Here is a 22,919-nt window from a genome sequence, read left to right on the forward strand (position 1 = left end):
AGGTGACGTGCAAAATATCTAACTGCCAGTCTGTGCACAAGCACAGATACAGATGCTGGCTGTAAAAATCCGTGCTGATGGTCATGTGTGATGGACAGATATCAGGTTAACCCCATCATCCCAAAAATTTTTTCTGTCATCATCTTTGCATCTAAGTCAACAAACAACACTTTTCTACTAACCCTACTTGAATTTCAACAGATTCCACTCTTGATCACAGCCTCCTCCATATACCTTTTCTCTCTTGTTTTTCCCCAGATTCTTCTGAGCCTCCTTCCTCCTCTCTGACCTACTCCCTCGCTTGCTTTTCCCTTTCCCGTGACTGTGAGGCTGACCCCCGTCCCTCCCTCTCTATATTCCACACTTGCTCCCTTGGCCATCTCATCTGACTCTGTTGCTTTAAAATGATCATGTCTCACAGACTCTAGCTTCTTTTGCCTTTGATCCTTGGACGAGATGGGTTTTTCTGCTACAGATCCCCAAAGTAAAGTCTGCTCCTTATCTTGAATTAATATGACCTTTTGTATTGGTTTGTCCTGATAAACTGGGGACTTCATGAGGGCTGAGCTCCTGTTTTCCTTATTCAGAGCTAAGTCCCTGGGTCTAGCATAGAGCTGGGAAAATTTGCAAGTGACTCAACTTCTAGCCCACAGGTTGCACCTGAATTCCAAATCCTCTGAAACTGTTCTACAATGAAACTGAAATGTATCCGTCGCCCCCCTTCCTGTTTCCACTGTGTTCAATGTTTGTACTTTGGTCACTTGTTGCATTTACCTGGATCACCCTCTGCATCTCACCCAACATTTTTAAGAAATCATACTCTTCATTCTCACGTGAAGTCCAACCTCGCCCATAAAGCTTCACCCAGTCTTCTTGTTCAAAGTAACCCACCTCCTGATTCCCATAATATTTGATCTACACCTCTTCCATGGCACTCACCAATCTGGAATGTTTATTACACTTTTTTACTTACCTAATTTCCTTAGGGAAAATGTAGTGCATTATACATTACCAATCTCCTGTACCACCTGGTACATGCAAGGATACTTAGCAATTATTTGTTATATGAAGTATTAAGTGAATGTAATCATTTTATAATTATGTAGATAAATGCATCATAGTATAGTGAATATACACAGTTATAGTAAAATAAATACAATAAAACAATTTTCACTGTAAAACAATTTTTCTATTTTGTACTGTTTCTCTAGGCTTGGACCACAACCAATAGCTTCACTTGACAACTCTAAAGCACAAACTGCCACAAAATTGAGGGAGAAGACAGCTTTTTGGTAAGTTGCATGTACATTTTTAAATCTGATTGTAATCAAAAAGTCTCCATTTTGTTTCAAGCCCTATTTCTTTTTTTTTTTTTTTTTTTGATGTCCTACTGTGTTTTCTTAGAGATTAGGGGGAGTAGATGGAAAGAAGTTTTCAAGAAAATGATTATTTCTTATAGACACTAGCATGAAACCTTTCCATTTGGACACAATGCTGAGGTGGTTGTATATGTTTCTGAAATAAATTTAAATTTTGTGTACATTTGATTGAATATAACATTCAGGAAAATGTGTAAGTTTTAATTGCACAGAGCTCAATTCACTTTTCACTGAGTGAGCACACTTATGTAACTGGGACCCAGTTAAGAAACAAAGTATTACCAGTCCCCCTACTGCTGTGCCCCATCTAGTCCCACTCCCTCCCCATCAATATCAGTTACAGCAATGACCTTCAAAACTACAAATTAGTTTCCCCTACTTTCAAGTTTTATGTGAATGGAGGGACTATCTTTTTAAATGGCTTTAGACTAAAGAAAAACTTGGAAAAGTGAACGGGAAAACCAAGTGATGGTCTATTTATGTAACAGCTGTTTTGCCAGATAATTTGACAGCTAATTGGAGTCGTATTGCTTGTATTCTTAAACCCAGCAAATATCACCTGTTTTAATTGGAGGTCACTGCTGATTAAGCACTAGACTTGGATTTTTTCCCCCTCATTTTTGTGCCTAATACATTATAGCCTGCCCAAGATCAGAAAAGGTATTCATCATGTCAAATGTTTATAGCAACTGTCTATTATAATTAGAGCAAAAGATTTTCTTTTAGCATTGACTGATTAAATTGGTAATTAACATAAGATGAAAATTTTGCATGGTTTCTCAAAAAAACCAAGAAAATAGATACAGGTACACATAAATCAGGTAAGGCTTAATAACACATTTGTTAGGGGCTTTATTGTAGTTAGCATAGTAAATGAGTAAAGGGATCACATTTCTTTATTTCAAGATGAAACTATCCAGTTATCTATTCCAGAGAAAGCCTTACTAAGAGCTTCCTAATTTCTGTTAATTTTTAGGCATCTTCCCAAGAAATTGCAATTAAGCCCTTACACTTCAAATGCTCACTTAATGATTCAGATAGTATCTTATTGATCAAGATCCTGGGGAGAAAGATATTAGAGTTTCTATTTATTCTCAATTTCCAAAATAATTGTTGCTGCCGAACTCCTTTTATACTATTATTAAATGTTATGACTTCTCACCCTACTTTCTTAATTTTCATTTTGAGACAATTGGTGCCTTTCTTAAAAATAATTTCTTTTATCCAAATCATCTCTTTACATCTAGTGTAGTTAATGATCTGCAAATCACAGGGTAATATTTTATCTAATCTTGTCCATTATTATTCATCTATTACCAAGAGAAACTTCTTGACTTAGCTCCTAAATTTTAGGATACAATCCAGTTTAGAGACCCACAGCCCTCTCTATATATTGCATCACTCCAATACGGTCCTGAACTTGCATTCAGTCATCTTTAATTATGTGACTTTTATATACAAGGAAAACACTTAAAGTAATATTTCCTAATCAAGTTATATTTAAAACTACTCAGTGGGATTCTATTTATTGTAAAGAATATGATGTTTTAAAGCATTTACTGAATTGGAAGATTAAAATTCATATTAAAACATATAATTCAACAATATTCCACTTCTTTCAAATGTTGGGAATTAAACATAGCTACTTGGAATATATTCCATTCCATTATTAATATGTGTCAGTCCAAAAAACAAGGAGTTTTTTTCTATAACAAACAGTGTCAACCCCTAATGACCCCCTGCCCCTTACATAAGAGACAACCACTGTTCTAATTTCTACTACAGTGATTTGCTTTATTTATCCTTGCACTTCATTTAAAAGAGCTCCTTAAATGCAGTGTGTCCATTTTGTTTCTGGCTTTACTCATTCAATATAATGTTTTTGAGTCTCATCCTATTCTTGAGTACAACAGAAATTAACCTTGTAACAAATCAACATTGCTTCAGAGTCTGTGATCCACTTTAACTCAAACCAGAAATGTATGAATGTTCCATTTTTCCCAAATCTTAGCCAGCATTTGATGTTACTACTCTCCTGGGTTTTAGCTTTTCTTATGACCTCTCTGTGGCTTTAACTGGCATTACCCTTATGATTAAAAGATGCTTACTCCTTGGAAGAAAAGTTATGACCAACCTAAATAGCATATTAAAAAGCAGAGACGTTACTTTGCCAACAAAGGTCCATCTAGTCAAGGCTATGATTTTTCCAGTGGTCATGTATGGATGTGAGAGTTGGACTGTGAAGAAGGCTGAGCGCCAAAGAATTGATGCTTTTGAACTGTGTTGTTGGAGAAGACTCTTGAGAGTCCCTTGGACTGCAAGGAGGTCCAACAGTTCCATCCTAAAGGAGATCAGTCCTGGGTGTTCACTGGAAAGACTGATGCTAAAGCTGAAGCTCCAATACTTTGGCCACCTCATGCAAAGAGTTGACTCATTGGAAAAGACTCTGATGCTGGGAGGGATCGGGGGCAGGAGGAGAAGGGGACGACAGAGGATGAGATGGCTGGATGGCATCACTGACTCGATGGACATGAGTTTGGGTAAACTCTGGGAGTTGGTGATGGACAGGGAGGCCTGGCGTGTTGCTATTCATGGGGTCACAAAGAGTCGGACACGACTGAATGACTGAACTGAACTGAATTGAACCCTTATGATTAATGATTCAAGAATATTTTCTTGTACCATTCACATAGCTCCTTTTTTTTGAAGGTGTCGATTTAAGTTGTTTGCCCTTTAAGCATGTTTGCCTGATTTGTGGGAGCTTTCAAAATATATTTTGGATATAAGATCTTTGTCAGATTTTATGGCTTATGAATATTTTAGTTTAGTCTATGGCTTGTTTATTTTAACTATGTCTTTTGTTAAACCAGTGCTTTTATTCTGATGAACTCTAATTGGTTGGTTTTTCTTTTATGGTTAATGTTTTCAGTGTCCTCTCTAAGAAATATTTGCCAACAACAAGTATGAAAATGTCTATAGTTTTGATTTTTGCATTTGGCTCTATTATGATCTGGAATGAATTTTTGTACATGGTTTGATGTCAGGATTGAGATGCATTCTCTTCACATTTTATGCAATTATTCTACCACAATTTATTGAAAAATGATTTCTTTCTAAGTTGTGTTGCTTTGGCATATTAGTGAAAATAATTGCTCTTGTAGATCTATTCCTAAACTGCTTTTTTTCTATTTCATGGATCTATTTTATTATCCCTGTACCAGTACTAGTCTAGCCCGGCTATGGTAGTCTTGAAATCAGATAATGAAAATCCTTGATCTGTGTTCTTTTTCATTATTGTTTTAGCTAGTTTGGATCCTTTACATTTCCATACATATTTTAGAATTCACTAGTCAATTTCTACCAGAAAAAAAAAAAATCCTGATGGGATTTTGATTGAGATGGCACTGAGTCTGTAGCTGAATTTGAAGGAAAATGACTGTTTTAACAGTTTTGAATCTTCCAGTCCATAAACATGAGAGCTTTCTCCTTTCATTTAGATTTTTTTCCCTGTATTTTTTTCCTTTTCAGTGTAGAGCTTTTGTACATCAATTAAGCTTATTCTGAAATATCTTTTTATGCTATTATAAAATGAATGAAAATTTATCAATTTCCCATTTCATAGTTTGCTGCCAGTAGTAGAAATACAATAGATATTTAAAACATTGACCTTGTATCAGATATACTATTTCTATGACTTTTTTTCTTTCCATAGGTTCTTTTGAATTTTTATGCAAACAGTAATTTTGTCTATGAATATAGAATTTCACTTCATCTTTTCCCATTTTTATGCCTTTTCTGTATCCCTTTCCTATTGTACAAACTTGGACTACCTGATCAATGTGGAATAGAAGTGGTGGGAACAGATATTTTGCTTTGTTCCTAATCTCAGAAGACAGTGTTCACTGTTTTATCATTAAATTGATGTTAATTCTAGGTGTTTTATAGATGTCTTTTAAACTAAGGAAGTTCTGTCTATTCCTGGTTTAAGTGGGTTTTTGTTTTTTTCTTTAATAATGAATAGGTGTTGAATTTTGTCAAAAGCTTTTCTTCCTGCCCGTATTGAAATGATTATATGGTTTTTCTTCCTTTTCTGATAATTTGATGGATTAAGTTGATCTTTTAAGTGCTAAACCTATCTTTCATTCCTGGGATAAATCCCCATTTGGTTGTAATGTATGACCATTTTATGTAATCCTGGATTTGACTTGATAATATTTTCTTAATGAAACTTACTTAAGTCTATATTCTGGAGTAACACTGGTCTCTGACTTTCTTCTATTAAAAATTTTATTATCAGGATATTGCTGGTATCTTTAAATAAGCTGAAAAGTGTTTTTTCCTCCTTTCTTTTCTTAAATAACTGTGTAGATTTATGTATCTATAAACTTTTGATGGAATTCACCGGAGACTCCATCTTGGCTTGGACTTTTCTTGGTTGGGAGTTTTTAATTACAAATTCAATTTTTAAAGAGAGCTATTCACTATTTTTTTCATTTTTTTTATGTTAATTCTGGTAAATTGAATTCTTCAACATATTTACTTCATCTGAGTTGGCAAGTGTTTTCACACAAATGGTCATAATGTTTCTTTATTATTCTTTAAATTTCTATATGAACTATGGTCATATCCCCTCTGTCAATCCTTAATTGGCAATTTGTGTTTTTGATTTTCTTTCTTGATCATTTTTGCTAAGGTTCACTACTTTTATTAGTCTTTTCATAGTACTAACTTTTGAATTGCCTTTTTATCCTGCATTTTTTATCTGTTTCTAATTTGAATTTTGGTCTTATTTTTCACTATTTCTTTTCTTCTTTCTTCAGTTTTAATTTGATCTTCTTTTTTAAGATACTTAAGGCAGTAACATAGATTATTAAATTTAAAATGTTCTTCTTTACCAAGTATTTTTATTACTACAAATTTTCCTTGAATCACTGCTTTAGCTGCATTTCTCAAATTTTAATTCACATTTTTGTTGTAATGTACTTGAAAATATTTTCTAGTTTACCTGAAAATAAATTATGATTTATTCTTTTACATTGAATTATTTAGAGGTGTAGGCATATACTGCTGTAATTCCAGATACTTGAGAATTTTTCTAATTTCTTATTCTTATTGATTTCTAATTTAATTCTACTGTCATTAGAGACATATTTTGTGAGATTTCTATTTTTTGAAATATATTGAAACATTTTATTTTTTTCATCCAGCATTAGCAGATCTATCTTGGTGAATGTTGCAAATGCTTTGGAAAAAAATGTATACTGTGAAATTATTGGATGTGGTATTATACAAATATTAATTTATTCAATTTGGTTAATCACGTCATTGAAACTTTCTATATCCTAACAATTTTTTATCTACGAATTTTACAAAACACTGAAAGAGACGTGTTAAAAGTCTCAAGCTATACGTGGCTGTGTCACATTCATTTGTTCTGTCAATATTTGCTTTATGTATGTTTCAATTTCTGTTATTAGGTAGGTACATACACATATACCTCTGTGAGAGTTAACATAAATTCCTAATGAAATAACCACTTTATCATTGTGAGATGTCCCTCTTTTAATCTAGCAAGAATCCTTGTCTATATCCTTGTCTGATGTTAACAGCATCACATGACCCAACTTTCACCAATGTTTTCATTGTATATCATTTTCTAGTCTTCTGCTTTCAGTATGCCTGTATTTCATGATGAAGGTGAATTTCTTGAGACAGTTTGTATTTAGTTATTCAATTTTTTCCAGTCTTGCTGGTCTTACAATCAGAATTTTTAGCTCATTGCATTTAATAGGATTAATACTGCAGTTGAGGTCTGTAAGTTTGCTATTTATTGGATTGGATTTGATTCCTCTATTTTCCCTTTCCTGCTTTGTTTTGGGGTTCATCAAATTTGGTTTCAATATACATGCTAATTCTTCCATTCAGTCTCTTTCAATTCAGTTCAGTTCAGTTCAGTCGCTCAGTCGTCCGACTCTTTGCGACCCCATAAATTGCAGCACGCCAGGCCTCCCTGTCCATCACCAAATCCCAGAGTTTACCCAAACTCATGTCTGTCGAGTCAGTTATACCATCCAGTCATCTCATCCTCTGTTGTCCCCTTCTCCTCCTGCCCCCAATCCCTCCCAGCATCAGAGTCTTTTCCAACGAGTCAACTCTTCGCATGAGGTGGCCAAAGTACTGGAGTTTCAGCCTTAACATCAGTCCTTCAATGAACACCCAGGACTGATCTTTAGAATGGACTGGTTGGATCTCCTTGCAGTCCAAGGGACTCTCAAGGGTCTTCTCCAACACCACAGTTCAAAAGCATCAATTCTTCAGTGCTCAGCTTTCTTCACAGTCCAACTCTCACATCCATACATGACCACTGGAAAAACCATAGCCTTGGCTAGATGGATCTTTGTTGGCAAAGTAATGTCCTCTGCTTTTGAATATGCTATCTGGGTTGGTCATAACTTTCCTTCCAAGGAGTAAGCATCTTTTAATTTCATGGCTGCAGTCACCATCTGCAGTGATTTTGGAGCCCAGAAAAATAAAGTCTGACACTGTTTCCACTGTTTCCCCATCTATTTCCCATGAAGTGATGGGACCAGATGCCAGGATCTTCGTTTTCTGAATGTTGAGCTTTAAGCCAACTTTTTCACTCTCCTCTTTCACTTTCATCAAGAGGCTTTTTAGTTCCTCTTCACTTTCTGCCATAAGGGTGGTGTCATCTGCGTATCTGAGGTTATTGATATTTCTCCCGGCAATCTTGATTCCAGCTTGTGCTTCTTCCAGCCCAGCGTTTCTCATGATGTACTCTGCATATAAGTTAAATAAGCAGGATGACAATATACAGCTTTGATGTACTCCTTTTCCTATTTGGAACCAGTCTGTTGTTCCATGTCCAGTTCTAACTGTTGCTTCCTGACCTGCATATAGGTTTCCTAATGTAATGGTTACAGTATGAATTCTTATCACAATTTACTATGTGTCCCATAATATCTTAAAACCATATATGAGTATAAATTATATTTGTTCCCTCTTTCCTGTGCTAATTTTATCATACATTTTAATTCTATATTAAGACACTGAAATATGATAGTATTATGTTTCTTTAAACAGTCACTAAAAAAAGAAAACTGAGTATATTAGTTTGCCACTACTGCTGTAACAAAGTACTTGCTGAGTGGATCATGTGTGTGCTAAGAATCTTCAGTCATGGCAGACTCTGTGCAACCTATAAACTGAAGCCCACCAGGCTCCTCTGTCCATGGAATTCCCCAGACAAGAATACTGGAGTGGGTTGCCATGCATTCCTCCAGAAGATCTTCCCAACCCAGGGATTAAACCTGCATCTCTTATGTCTCCCCCATTGGCAGACAGGGTCTTTAAGGTGGGTTCTTTACCACTAGTGCCACTAGAAGCCCACTGAGTGGCTTAATAAATGGAAATTTATTTTCTCACAGTTCTAGAGATCTGAAGTCCCAGATCAAGATGTCAGCAAGTTATGCCCCCTCTATAGTAGATGCTAAAGAAAGCTCTGTTCTGGGCATGTCTCCTAACTTCTCATGGTTCCTTGGCTTCTGACAGCATAACTCCAGTTTTCACATAGCATTCTTCTGTATACATGTCTCTGTGTCCAAATATCCCCTTTTTTATAAGGACATTGAGCATACTCAATTAGGATCCACCAGATGATCTCATCCTAACATGACGGCATCGGCACAGAAACTGTTTCCAAATAAGGTCACATCCACAGATCCTGAGGATTAGGACTTGACCGTATGAATTTTGGAGAAGGAAACGGAAACCCACTTCAATATTCTTGCTCGGAGAATCCCCATGGACAGAGGAGCCTAGTGGGCTACAGTTCACGGGGTCACAAAGAGTCGGACACAACCGAGTGACTGAATGAACATATGACTTTTGGGAGACACAGTTCAACCCATAATACTAAGAAAAGGGTGGGAGGAGTTTATATATATATCCATGTATATTTACAATTTCCCATGTTCTTCATTCCTTCCCATAGATCAAGTTTCCATCTGGTATCATTTCCCTTCAGCCTGAAGATATTTTTGTAGCATTTCTGGCACTGTAGGTTTGCTAGTGACAAATTTTCTCAGCTTTCATTTATCTGCAAATCTTTACTTAAGGTCTGTTTAAAGGATATTTTATACTGGACACAGAAGTCTGCCTTGATAAATTTTTTTCCCCATCACTTTGAAAGTGCCACTTAATTGTCTCCTGGCCTCCATTGTTTCTGATGGGAAATAAGCCATCATTCGTATTGTTATTCTTTCATATCAAGATGTCAGCTTAACACTTTTTTGTATCTCAAGCCGTGTATTTCTTTGCTGTGAGTGACTTTCCTGTGCATCATAGTATGTTTGGCAGCACCTTTGGCTTCTACCAACTAGTTGCCTTTGGCACCCCACACCTACCTCCACTGTGAAAATCAAAAGTGTCTCCAATTGTCTCAGATATTCTGTTCAGATTTATCATTGCTAATGGTGGGAGAGCCTGGATATTTCCAGTTATTCCCTTGGCCACATGTGGAAGATTTTCTGATTTGCCATAATGTTTAATGACAGCAAAATAATTGCAATGAATCTATGTTTTCATTTTTGGTATTAATAGAATTGAAGGACATGCCATCATCTTCAAGCTAGATAAATAAAATATACCCCAGTCTCTTATGAAGTGAACACATCCCTGGTTTCTCTAGCATAGTGCCAGTTAATACCTATTATTGATAGCTTCTCATTTCACCTTCAAAAATCTTCTAGTTTTTACACATCATCATAAATCAACTACATATCCATTAAAAAAATAAAAAAATTCTAGTTTTGGAAATAATTTGCCTGGCTGCCCTATTTATACATATTAATAATAATGATTTTTGGTGGGAGAATCCTATATAATCCAATGTAATCATTACATGATAATTTTTAGCATTAATTTTGCACTTTCCAAACTTAATATCTTTATTTCTTTTCAGTAATAACATTTTATTATGTTATGTTATTATGTAAGTCTGCATACAACCAACCTCTACATTTGCTGGTGCTTTGAAATAAGTTTGAATGTGGTCAAAATGTGATTTAAGAAATGAGCTGCATAACACAGACTAGACTTTGATTAGGATATTTCTCATATAGGAAAAAATCATCCTATTTATTCACAGATTGCTCTTTGCTTAAAAGATTTTTTTTTTTAATTGTCAAGAACAGCAAATTGCTTCATGGTTGATTGAATTAACTCCATGGACTCTGCGACCAGAGTCCTGGCTTGCTACAAGTGTGGTGATGGACAGAGGCACTGATGTATGATTTGGAGGAGGAGTTAAGACATGTTCTTAGGTCTTGAAGCTCTCTTAGTTCCTCTGACAGCCATGCACATTTTAGCTATCATGACCTTCCAAAAAACACCCTTTAGAAAAAACTATCCAGATAAAAATGTCCTAAATTTCCTTACATTTGGAAAAGCATGAGTTCTCTAAGGAAAACAGTATTTGAGAGTATATGATATATCTCTGGCCATCAATATGATACTGCTAATTTAAGGGCACTGTATTCTCTGAATATTATTTCAGGCCATGTAGTCAACGCCTTGGTTATTTAGTAAACATAATGTAAGGCAGATCCACTTGTTTATTATTTATTTCCTTTGAATGTACACCTAGTTAATGCAAACTGACAACTTGAATAGTTACTCAGTTATTTTTCAATCACCCAGTGGTATATCCTGTTGAAGACAGTAATGTGTTGAACTTTCAAGTCTTATGCAAATACGTTGTGTTTTCGTCTATCTCCTGTTCAACAATTTATTATTTTTAGGTTTTCATACTGAAAATTATTCATAACCTACTTAATGTCAGACTTAAACCTACAATGAAATATGGAGAACACCTTTCATTAAGTAGAAGGTTTTCTTTTATGATAGTCCTTATAGAAGATTCAAATTGTTAGTCAGAGGTACTAATTTTGAGAGAATAGCAGCTTGGGGGCTGTAATACATATCTTCTGTTTCAAAACATCCCAAAGAATGCTGTCAGCTCTAGGTTTCTATACCTAGTATCTTCTAAATCAGATCAGACCATTTTTATATAACAGTTGCAAATGTGGAGTTTTCTTTTTTGAATGTTAAATCTGCTTCTATTTTTCAATCAATTTAAAATGTGTAGAAAAAAAGTGTTCTGATTGTATATTATCCAATTTTCATCAGCTGCCGGAAGGAAATGCTGTGAAAATCTGTGATTTAAAACCCTTAAAACTTCTGCTTGAAATGCATGTTTTGTTAACAACATTAGAGATGCAAAGTATCTTAAACAGAATTTTGATGTCTTTATTAATAGCATTTAAAAGTTTTAGGATTTCAGATATTCCTAGACTTGATTCTCCTTGATTTACAAGGACATGTATTTTGACCTTTCTATTTCTCCTTTTGGAAATCATTGGAATTGTGAAGGAAAATGATAACAGAAAGAAAAAGAATGGCATTATTTGAAAAACTACTATCCTTTCTAAGATTTAATGGAAAAACATATTTTACATAGGATATATCAGTCAGTTCAGTTCAGTCACTCAGTCGTGTCCAACTCTTTGCGACCACATCAATCGCAGCATGCCAGGCCTCCCTGTCCATCACCAACTCCCCACTCAGACTCACATCCATCGAGTCAGTAATGCCATCCAGCCATCTCATCCTCTGTTGTCCCCTTCTCCTCCTGCCCCCAATCCCTCCCAGCATCAGAGTCTTTTCCAATGAGTCAACTCTTCGCATGAGGTGGCCAAAGTACTGGAGTTTCAGCTTTAGCATCATTCCTTCCAAAGAAATCCCAGGGCTGATCTTTAGAATGGACTGGTTGGATCTCCTTGCAATCCAACGGACTCTCAAGAGTCTTCTCCAACACCACAGTTCAAAAGCATCAATTCTTCAGCGCTCAGCTTTCTTCACAGTCCAACTTTCACATCCATACATGACCACTGGAAAAACCATAGCCTTGACTAGACGGACCTCTGTTGGCAAAGTAATGTCTCTGCTTTTCAATATGCTATCTAGATTGGTCATAACTTTCCTTCCAAGGAGTAAGCATCTTTTAATTTCATGGCTGCAGTCACCATCTGCAGTGATTTTGGAGCCCCAAAAAATAAAGTCTGACACTGTTTCCACTGTTTCCCCATCTATTTCCCATGAAGTGATGGGACCAGATGCCATGATCTTCGTTTTCTGAATGTTGAGCTTTCAGCCAACTTTTTCACTCTCCACTTTCACTTTCATCAAGAGGCTTTTTAGTTCCTCTTCACTTTCTGCCATAAGAGTGGTGTCATCTGCATATCTGAGATTATTGATATTTCTTCCCACAATCTACATAGGATATATAAATGACCATAAATAACAATAAATACTCAAAACCCATTGTGTATAAATCACTTGCCTGTGAGCTGCATGAAATACAAAGATCTGGTCTTCCATGAGTTTGTAATCTAGATAAATAAGTAAAAATAGAGCATGCCAGAGAAGCAGTAAACTTAAGTGGTATAAGGATTTAGAAGAGTATAAATTGTTTTTCCTTCCTCTAAGACATCATGGCTGAAGTGGGATTTGAGTTAAAGAATAGAAGTAATGCCTAATAGTAATTCATGATGAAAATACTATTGAATGCTAACAAATTTAAATACAACATGTTTTTATTAAACCTCAGCAACCTATATTGAATATGAAAAAATAGTGAAAATATGATATCAGCTAGTTAGAAGAGATGATTTTCTTTTTAATAGATTTCTTTGGTTTCAAGCTAATTGATAAAAACAGAAGTTCTGAAACTTTGTGTTAATTTGTATTTTATTTAGTTCTTCATTTTTGGTTTTGCCTGGGCTTCCCTGGTGGCTCAGAAGTAATCTGCCTGCAATGCAGGAGCCAGAGGAAGACACGGTTTGATCCCTGGGTTGGAAAGATCCCCTGGAGAAGAGCATGGCAACCCACTCCAGGATACTTGCCTGGAGAATCCCGTGGACAGAGGAGCCTGGCAGGCTAGTCCATGGGTCGGCAAAGAGTCGGACACAACCGCAACACCTTAGCATGCACATCAGTCAGTGTTTATGTTCACCCAAAAGTAAGAAATTGCCTAAAAAATGTGAGATACACACACACACACACACACACACACACACACACACACACACAGAGAAATGTATTTTCTCACTTAAAACAAGCCAAAGATTATGACAACTCCATAATAGTCATTAGGGGTTTTCCTCATCATTCACTATTCCACCCCTGTGGTGTTCGATCAGGTCCAGTAGAGCTGCTGGAGTTCCAACCATCACTTCCCTCTTCCAGGCCAAAGAGTGGAAAGGATTAAAAAAAGATGCCAACCCTTGCTTTAAAGAGAATTCAAGGAAGCATCACACTTCACTTTGCTTATATATCAGTGGCCAAAATGTAGTCAGATAAGCAAGTCTACCGTAAAGAATTTAGGAAATGCAGTTAACATGACTTCCTAGACTACAGTTAGGGATTTTTTCTGTTTTTGTTATGTGATTGTTATAGAGGGGAAGGAGACATCAAAGACTAGGATAGGCAAATATCAGTTTCTGTCATTCCTACTAAACATTTTTTCATGTCCATGGTGCAAAATTGTGATATTACTAAGTTGAAATGAGCCTAACATCACTTCCTTACATAAGGGATATCGTTTACTGGTCTGATATTCTAGGCACCCCCAGTGCTGGTTGCCAATTACATGAAGATCATGAAAAACTTCATCAAAAATGTCTAAACCTAGAATGAAAGTGATGAATCTCTGGCTGTGTGGTTAATATTTGCAAGCATGTGTGTGTGTCATCATATTGAATGGGTGGATGGATAGATGGATGGGGATGTATACATGTAACAGGTTGTGTCGTTAGACTGACAGAAAACTAAAAGGAGGAAAGAAACTGAGGAGGCTGGAGAGACATGGGGAGAAGAGGAGAGGAGCAAAACTAAACTAATTAATTGAAGAGAATTCTTAGACATATTCTAAGGATAGTCTGGGCTTTCCTGGTGGCTCTGCGGTAAAGAATCTACCTGCCAATGCAGGAGATGTGGGTTCAATCAATGGGTCAGGAAGATCCCCAGGAGAAGGAAATGGCTACCCACTCTAGTATTCTTGCCTAGAGAATTCCATGGACAGAGGAGCCTAGCAAACTACAGTCTATAGGGTTGCAGAGAGTCAGACACAACTTGGTGACTAAATAGCAACAAGGATAGTCTAGTCTAACCAAAATATACATCTGTCTGTACTGACCCATTCTGTGGGTCATCTTCTTTGTGCTTCAGGACTTTCTGCTCTGGGGTACTGTTTTAAGATCCTTATTATTATTTGCAGATGATTCTTTATTTACACATTTATAAATGTGGGGAGTGTACTTCAATTACAGTCCTGAGGAAGTTTTTTTCTTCTATGTCAATATCCTGATGTATTTCTTAATGAGAGAGTAGCTCTATCCACATATCTCTTCTGAGTGCTTCCTCCTCTGAGTCTGCCTTCTAAGTCACCTCCAGTGTTGCCTCTGTCATCTGCAGGCTATCTTTACCATCAGGTGGAAGTTTACTGCCTTAGCACAGTTAACAGTCAGCTTCTCACATAATCTTAGATGAAAATAGGACAGGTGTATTGGGAAGTTTTGTGATACTGTGTATCAGATCAGATCAGATCAGTCGCTCAGTCGTGTCCGACTCTTTTCGACCCCATGAATCGCAGCACGCCAGGCCTCCCAATCCAACACCAACTCCAGGAGTTCACTCAGACTCACGTCCATCGAGTCAGTGATGCCATCCAGCCATCTCATTTCTCCTCTTGCCCCCAATCCCTCCCAGCATCAGAGTCTTTTCCAATGAGTCAACTCTTCGCATGAGGTGGCCAAAGTACTGGAGTTTCAGCTTTAGCATCATTCCTTCCAAAGAAATCCCAGGGCTGATCTCCTTCAGAATGGACTGGTTGGATCTCCTTGCAGTCCAAGGGACTCTCAAGAGTCTTCTCCAACACCACAGTTCAAAGGCATCAATTCTTCGGTGCTCAGCCTTCTTCACAGTCCAACTCTCACATCTATACATGACATCCACAGGAAAAACCATAGCCTTGACTAGATGGATCTCTGTTGGCAAAGTAATGTCTCTGCTTTTGAATATGCTATTGAGATTGGTCATAACTTTCCTTCCAAGGAGTAAGCGTCTTTTAATTTCATGGCTGTAGTCACCATCTGCAGTGATTTTGGAGCCCAAAAAAATAAAGTCTGACACTGTTTCCACTGTTTCCCCATCTATTTCCCATGAAGTGATGGGACCGGATGCCGTGGTCTTCGTTTTCTGAACGTTGAGCTTTCAGCCAACTTTTTCACTCTCCACTTTCACTTTCATCAAGAGGTTTTTTAGTTCCTCTTCACTTTCTGCCATAAGGGTGGTGTCATCTGCATATCTGAGGTTATTGATATTTCTCCCGGCAATCTTGATTCCAGCTTGTGCTTCTTCCAGCCCAGCGTTTCTCATGATGTACTCTGCATAGAAGTTAAATAAGCAGGGTGACAATATAGAGCCTTGACGTATTCCTTTTCCTATTTGGAACCAGTCTGTTGTTCCATGTCCAGTTCTAACTGTTGCTTTCTGACCTGCATACAAATTTCTCAAGAGGCAGGTCAGGTGGTCTGGTATTCCCATCTCTTTCAGAATTTCCCACAGTTTATTGTAATCCACACAGTCAAAGGCTTTGGCATAGTCAATAAAGCAGAAATAGATGTTTTTCTGGAACTCTCTTACTTTTTCCATGATCCAGCGGATGTTGGCAATTTGATCTCTGGTTCCTCTGCCTTTTCTAAATCTAGCTTGAACATCAGGAAGTTCACGGTTCACATATTGCTGAAGCCTGGCTTGGAGAATTTGAGCATTACTTTACTAGCGTGTGAGATGAGTGCAATTGTGTGGTAGTTTGAGCATTCTTTGGCATTGCCTTTCTTTGGGATTGGAATGAAAACCGACCTTTTCAAGTCCTGTGGCCACTGACGAGTTTTCCAGATTTGCTGGCATATTGAGTGCAGCACTTTCACAGCATCATCTTTCAGGATTTGAAATAGCTCAACTGGAATTCCATCACCTCTACTAGCTTTGTTCCTAGTAATGCTTTCTAAGGCCCACTTGGCTTCACATTCCAGGATGTCTGGCTCTAGGTGAGTGATCACACCATCGTGATTATCTGGGTCGTGAAGATCTTTTTTGTACAGTTTTTCTGTGTATTCTTGCCATCTCTTCTTAATATCTTCTGCTTCTGTTAGATCCATACTATTTCTGTCCTTTATCGAGCCCATCTTTGCATGAAATGTTCCTTTGGTATCTCTGATTTTCTTGAAGAGATCTCTAGACTTTCCCATTCTGTTGTTTTCCTCTATTTCTTTGCACTGATTGCTGAAGAAGGCTTTCTTATCTCTTCTTGCTATTCTTTGGAACTCTGCATTCAGATGCTTATATCTTTCCTTTTCTCCTTTGCTTTTCACTTCTCTTCTTTTCACAACTATTTGTAAGGCCTCCCCAGACAGCCATTTTGTTTTTTGCATTTCTTTTCCATGGGGATGGTCTTGATCCCTGTCTCCTGTACAATGTCACGAACCTCATTCCATAGTTCATTAGGCACTCTATCAGATCTAGGCCCTTAAATGTATTTCTCACTTCCACTGTATAATCATAAAGGATTTGATTTAAGTCATACCTGAATGGTCTAGTGGTTTTCCCTACTTTCTTCAATTTAAGTCTGAATTTGGCAATAAGGAGTTCATGGTCCACTCCTGGTCTTGTTTTTGTTGACTCTATAGAGCTTCTCCATCTTTGGCTGCAAAGAATATAATCAATCTGATTTTGGTGTTGACCATCTGGTGATGTCCATGTATAGAGTCTTCTCTTGTGTTGTTGGAAGAGGGTGTTTGTTATGACCAGTGCATTTTCTTGGCAAAACTCTATTAGTCTTTGCTCTGCTTCATTTTGTATTCCAAGGCCAAATTTGCCTGTTACTCCAGGAGTTTCTTGACTTCCTACTTTTGCATTCCAGTCCCCTATAATGAAAAGGATATCTTTTTTGGGTGTTAGTTCTAAAAGGTCTTGTAGGTCTTCATAGAACCATTCAACTTTAGCTTCTTCAGCATTACTGGTTGGGGCATAGACTTGGATTACTGTGATATTGAATGGTTCGCCTTGGAAACGAACAGAGATCATTCTGTCATTTTTGAGATTGCATCTAAGTACTGCATTTTGGACTCTTTTGTTGACCATGATGGCTACTCCATTTCTTCTGAGGGATTCCTGCCCGCAGTAGTAGATATAATGGTCATCTGTATTAAATTCATTCATTCCAGTCCATTTCAGTTCACTGATTCCTAGAATGTTGACATTCACTCTTGCCATCTCTTGTTTGACCACTTCCAATTTGCCTTGATTCATGGACCTGACATTCCAGGTTCCTATGCAGTATTGCTCTTTACAGCATCAGACCTTGCTTCTATCACCAGTCACATCCACAGCTGGGTATTCTTTTTGCTTTGGCTCCATCCCTTCATTCCTTTTGGAGTTATTTCTCCACTGATCTCCAGTAGCATAATGGGCACCTACTGACCTGGGGAGTTTCTCTTTCAGTATCCTATCATTTTGCCTTTTCATACTGTTCATGGGGTTCTCAAGGCAAAGAATACTGAAGTGATTTGCCATTCCCTTCTCCACTGAACCACATTCTGTCAGATCTCTCCACCATGACCTGCCCATCTTGGGTTGCCCCATGGGCATGGCTTAGTTTCATTGAGTTAGACAAGGCTGTGGTCCTAGTGTGATGAGTATGGTTTCAGTGTGTTTGCCCTCTGATGCTCTCTTGCAACATCTACGGTCTTACTTGGGTTTCTCTTACCTTGGGCATGGGGTATCTCTTCACGGCTGCTCCAGCAAAGCGCAGCCATTGCTCCTTACCTTGGAGGAGGGGTATCTCCTCACCATAAGCGCAGGCGGCTGTGACAACCGGCGCTCTAAGCGCAGGCGGCTGCGACCACCAGCGTGCTAAGCGCGGCCGAGAGGAGCCACCCCACGTTCGAGGTCACGGGCGGAAGCCAGGGGGACCCCATGCCCGAAGGGTGGTGGCCAATAGGAGTTACCATACGTCTGCGGTCAGGGGCAGCTGCCGAGAGTACCAGACTGCGACGGCGCAGGAACGGCCGAGAGGAGCTACCCCACGCCCCCACGCCAGAGGCCAGGGGCGGTGGCCGGAAGGATCAACCCCACGTCCAAGGAGCCGTGGCTGCGCGGGTGCAGGAGGGCCTAGATACTGTGTATGTTATCCTGTTAAACATCTTTCTGCACTCAAGACATTGTTTCACTATGACACATTCAGAAGTACGTGGGCCAAGCTACAGAAATCAACACTGTTTAGTGACCTAAATGCAAAAAAACAACATTCAGTACAATTTGAACAATGAGCCCTTGTCTTGGTACATCGCAGGCAAAAAAGAAAGAAAAAAAAATCTCCAAGGAATTTTCAGGTAAAAGAGATTACCTCCAACCACATTAAAATTGCTTACAATGACTCTCTTCACTGAGTTAGAGGAATGTAAATTCCCCATTTCTCCCAGCAATATGACAGTCTTCTAGAAATTAGGTAGAATCAAAAGAAGGTAGAGCAGTAGTAAAGAAAATCTGCTGCCAACTTAGAAAACAAGATGCTGAATGACGGAAACAGTTTGTAATCTATTCTCATGGGAACACATTTATAATAATATCTGCAGTACCATTTACACTTGTGAAGACATTATTTTTAAATTTCAGTGTATAGAAATAACAATAGTTAAGAAGACACACTTTGATTTTTCTTTAAAATATCTATGCTCATCTATAGGGCTTCCCAGGTGGCTGGGTGGTAAAGAATCTGCCTGCCAATGCAGAAGATGTGGATTTGATCCCTGGGTCAGGAAGATCCCCTGGAGGAGGAAATGGCAACCCACTCCAGTGTTCTTGCCTGGGAAATCCCATGGACAGAGGAGCCTTGTGGGCCACAGTCCATGGGCTCAGAGAAAAGTCAGACTTGACTTACCAAGTAAACAACAACAACATGCTCAATTAATTCATTTGGCATCAGAGATCACTGTGTAGAAACTCAGATGTGATTCTGGTGATATTTAGCAGAGGCCTTTTAGTTTAATCCCTCTTATAAAATTAGTAGACTCACTTGTGGCACTTGGTTGATTGCACATTCCAAAGTAATCTGTCAATTATCGGCACCTGCAACGTGTCTTCATGCACATTCTAAAGTTAAGGGGGAAAAATATGGTTTTTTTTTTTTTTTTCATGTTCAGATTGGATTTTAAAAATAAAATAGGTGAACTGCTTTTTAGTATGTCTAAGTTAATTTTTCAAATTCAACTCTAGCATAGTCAATGGGGAGGGGATAAATAGGATGGGATTTTCATTTGCATTGCCCTTCCTCTTCTCTGAAATAATTTATTATAATTTTCATGAAACTTGATAATATTATTCATTCACTTCATAATTGAAACGTTAAACGTTGCCTCCTGTTGATTCCTGACCTATACCAGCCAAAGGCACCTTCCTCTCCTGCTCTCCTTTCCGACAAAGGAAGTTAGCAAGTTTGATATGCAAGTGTAACCTACACTGATGATTCTGGACTTATTTGTTTATAAAATGGAGGTGAAGTTCCTGGCTTCTTAGAAATAGGTGGTAGATCGATTGAAATGATTTAAAATTTAAAATTTCACACAAATAATAAAAATTGTTACTGAAAATGTGTATACAAACAACAAAAGATACTGGATAATTAAAATGTCATAATTTTATCAGTAAAATTTATCATTATGATAGGCATGAAAGATTATTTAAAAATAAAAAGACAACTTCCCGTATTCAAGTTTAATATCCAATTTATAATAAGGAGTTAAAAAGGAAGGGGAAAAAGGAATGATACAAGGTCATTGAATGTCAGGGACATTGTCAGCAACTAGATCAGTGCCTGGCACTTAGTAGATGCTAAGTAAAAATGTATTTAGTGAGATCTAATTCTAGAATTTGAAAGCAGATTATGAAAAAAATTTTCTCTTTAGTAAAGTTTCATATAAACTCAGAAAAGAGTTCTAGTTTGCCAGGTAAAATGATAAGCTCTGTACTTTTGGACAAAATCAGTAAAATCTATAAAGCATTGTGTACATCTCCTACTATGGATAAATTCCAGTGCCAGCCTAAATGAAATTATAAAAACTAGAGTCAGGTCAATACGTCAGTCCCTAAAATATGAGACATATTTTATTTCATCTTATCATTCTGTTGTTTTATTCAGGCTAAGTTGGGTTGTAATGAGAATAACTCATTGAGCTGAAGTGAAAAGTGAAAGCCACTCAGCTGAGTCCAGCTCTTTGGGAACCCGTGGACTGTAGCCTGCCAGGTTCCTCTGTCCGTGGAATTCTCCAGACCAGAACACTGGAGTGGGTAGCCGTTCCCTTCTCCAGGGGATCTTCCCAACCCAGGGATCAAACCCAGATTTCCTGCATTGCAGGCAGATTCTTTACCATCTGAGCCACCAGGGAAGCCCAAGAATACTGGAGTGGGTAGCCTATCCCTTCTCCAGGCGATCTTCCCAACTCAGAAATCCAACCAGCGTCTCCTGCATTGCAGGTGGATTCTTTACAGCTGAGCTACCAGGGAACTAGCACATGATAAAAATCACCTTGAACTAGAAGTTAGGATTCTAGGGGAAATCCTATGTGTGTAAATTCTCATCCATACTCTTCCAGTTTAGGGACAATCTGACTACTTCTGCTCCATATTCCCACAAGGAGCTATTTCCTGACCACTGCTTTAAAAAGGTAGCACAATTCAGAATATTGTTTTGGGAAATGAAAGCTAAAAACTCAATCATAGAGGCAGGTATAATGATTCAATTGGTTATGTTATTTCTCAATAGCTTTCCAACTTGGACATCAGTAAGATCAAGGAGACTTAGTGGAAGTAATTAACAGAGGAAAGTTAAGGGAAAGGGGTATTTTAACAGACTAAGTTTAAACACATTAGTTCAGAAGGCAGTCAAGAGGGACACAAATAAACATATCATTCCAGGGAAAAGTAAGATTGGAAACCAGAAAAAGAGGGCAATATTACTGATTACATACAATGTATGAAGCATCATTCTAGGTCCTGAATATATCCACTTGGTCTTAAATTTTTACTTCTCTTATTAGCATTAGTAGCACATACTAAGATGGCCCCAAGTCAATGAAACAGAACAAAACTGTGTATCCTGGAAACTCTTAGAGCTACAGTCCAGACAATGCCAAAAACTTACTATCAGATGTCCACCTTTGGGCTGCCTAGGTTTTCTAACTTTAGCCAAATGAAGTGCTTGCAGGAACTGTAACATATGAACCAAATGACCAATATATTTCTCTCCTTGACGGGCATCTGGACCATAAAATTAGCCTCATTTTTTAGCTTCAGGGTCTTAATGATATACTTCCCAATTAGAATGATTATCTTTCAAATGATTCCTCACATTCATGTAACTTGTATGATTCTGTAGACTTTTGCTTGAGAGGGAAATAGGCACACAGGACAGAAAGTCAAAAATTGCAGGGTAAAAATAACCTCATGTAATTTTGAGTTAATTCTGGAAGTTCAAGGTTTTCATTGGAAGAACATATGTTTCAAGGACTTCCACAGTCCCCCCTATTCACCCGCAGAGTTGAGACTGTGACACCCTGGCTCTCCAGGCTCCGACTTCATTAGGAGGAAAACCCTTTGTAAAGGGCATCTGCTCAGTGCTAATAATACATTTTAAGGGAGGGACAGAATCAAAATGAGAAGCAAATGGATTAATTATTCCTCTACGTGGGACCTGGGAATTCATTCATTACGTTTGTTCCTCATCGCCTTGTGTGCTCTTGGGCTTCTGCAGGAAAGAAATGTTAAATGAGAAATGAAAGGAGGGAGCTTTTTTTTTTTTTTGGTCAGAGTTGGAATTTCAGTGTAAGTTTTCCAGAACAGAGAGCTATTCCTAACACTGGGACCAGGACATAGTCTGTCACATATGGCCCTCTTCTTGGAATTGGAGTTTGAAGATGGATTTACTATGGTGTCCATTCTCAAGAATATCATTGTCCAGGTGAGAAAACAAACGTGGGGGGGAAACACCTGGGTTTTAAACCTGACATTGGCTCTAGATAATTATTATCACTTGGGACACGTAACATCCGAGACCTCATTTACAAAACTGGAGGTTAAGAGCCAATTATTTCTAAATTCTCCTCCACTCTGAAAATTTTATTATAGGTTATTATAGATTTCTGTTGTTGGAAAAGACTTAGAGATAATTTAGAAATTCACTCACCTCATCCAACACTTTCTTCCAAACTGGTCTGATAGGTAGGTGAAAGTTGAAAATGGCAGATGTGGTAAGCCTAGAGCTGATTACTTAAAATATCAAAATGAATGAGCTCTCAAACAATATGATTAAGGGAAACAGAAAAAGGGTACACAATGATTTCAAAA

At 37.8% G+C, this 22,919-nt stretch overlaps 1 protein-coding gene across 12 annotated transcripts in view; it reads left to right on the forward strand.

Moving 5' to 3' along the window:
• TENM3 (teneurin transmembrane protein 3) overlaps positions 1–22,919 on the forward strand; it is a 2,746,241-nt gene that overhangs the window by 1,862,328 nt on the left and 860,994 nt on the right. For all 12 annotated transcript variants that reach the window (XM_027530163.1, XM_027530171.1, XM_027530173.1 and 9 more), the window contains exon 8: positions 1,212–1,292. The gene's annotated coding sequence lies outside the window, so the exon portion shown is untranslated. The remainder of the gene's footprint in view (positions 1–1,211; positions 1,293–22,919) is intronic.

This window comes from Bos indicus x Bos taurus, chromosome 27 (assembly GCF_003369695.1).
Source record: "Bos indicus x Bos taurus breed Angus x Brahman F1 hybrid chromosome 27, Bos_hybrid_MaternalHap_v2.0, whole genome shotgun sequence".
Taxonomy (NCBI): Eukaryota; Metazoa; Chordata; class Mammalia; order Artiodactyla; family Bovidae; genus Bos; species Bos indicus x Bos taurus.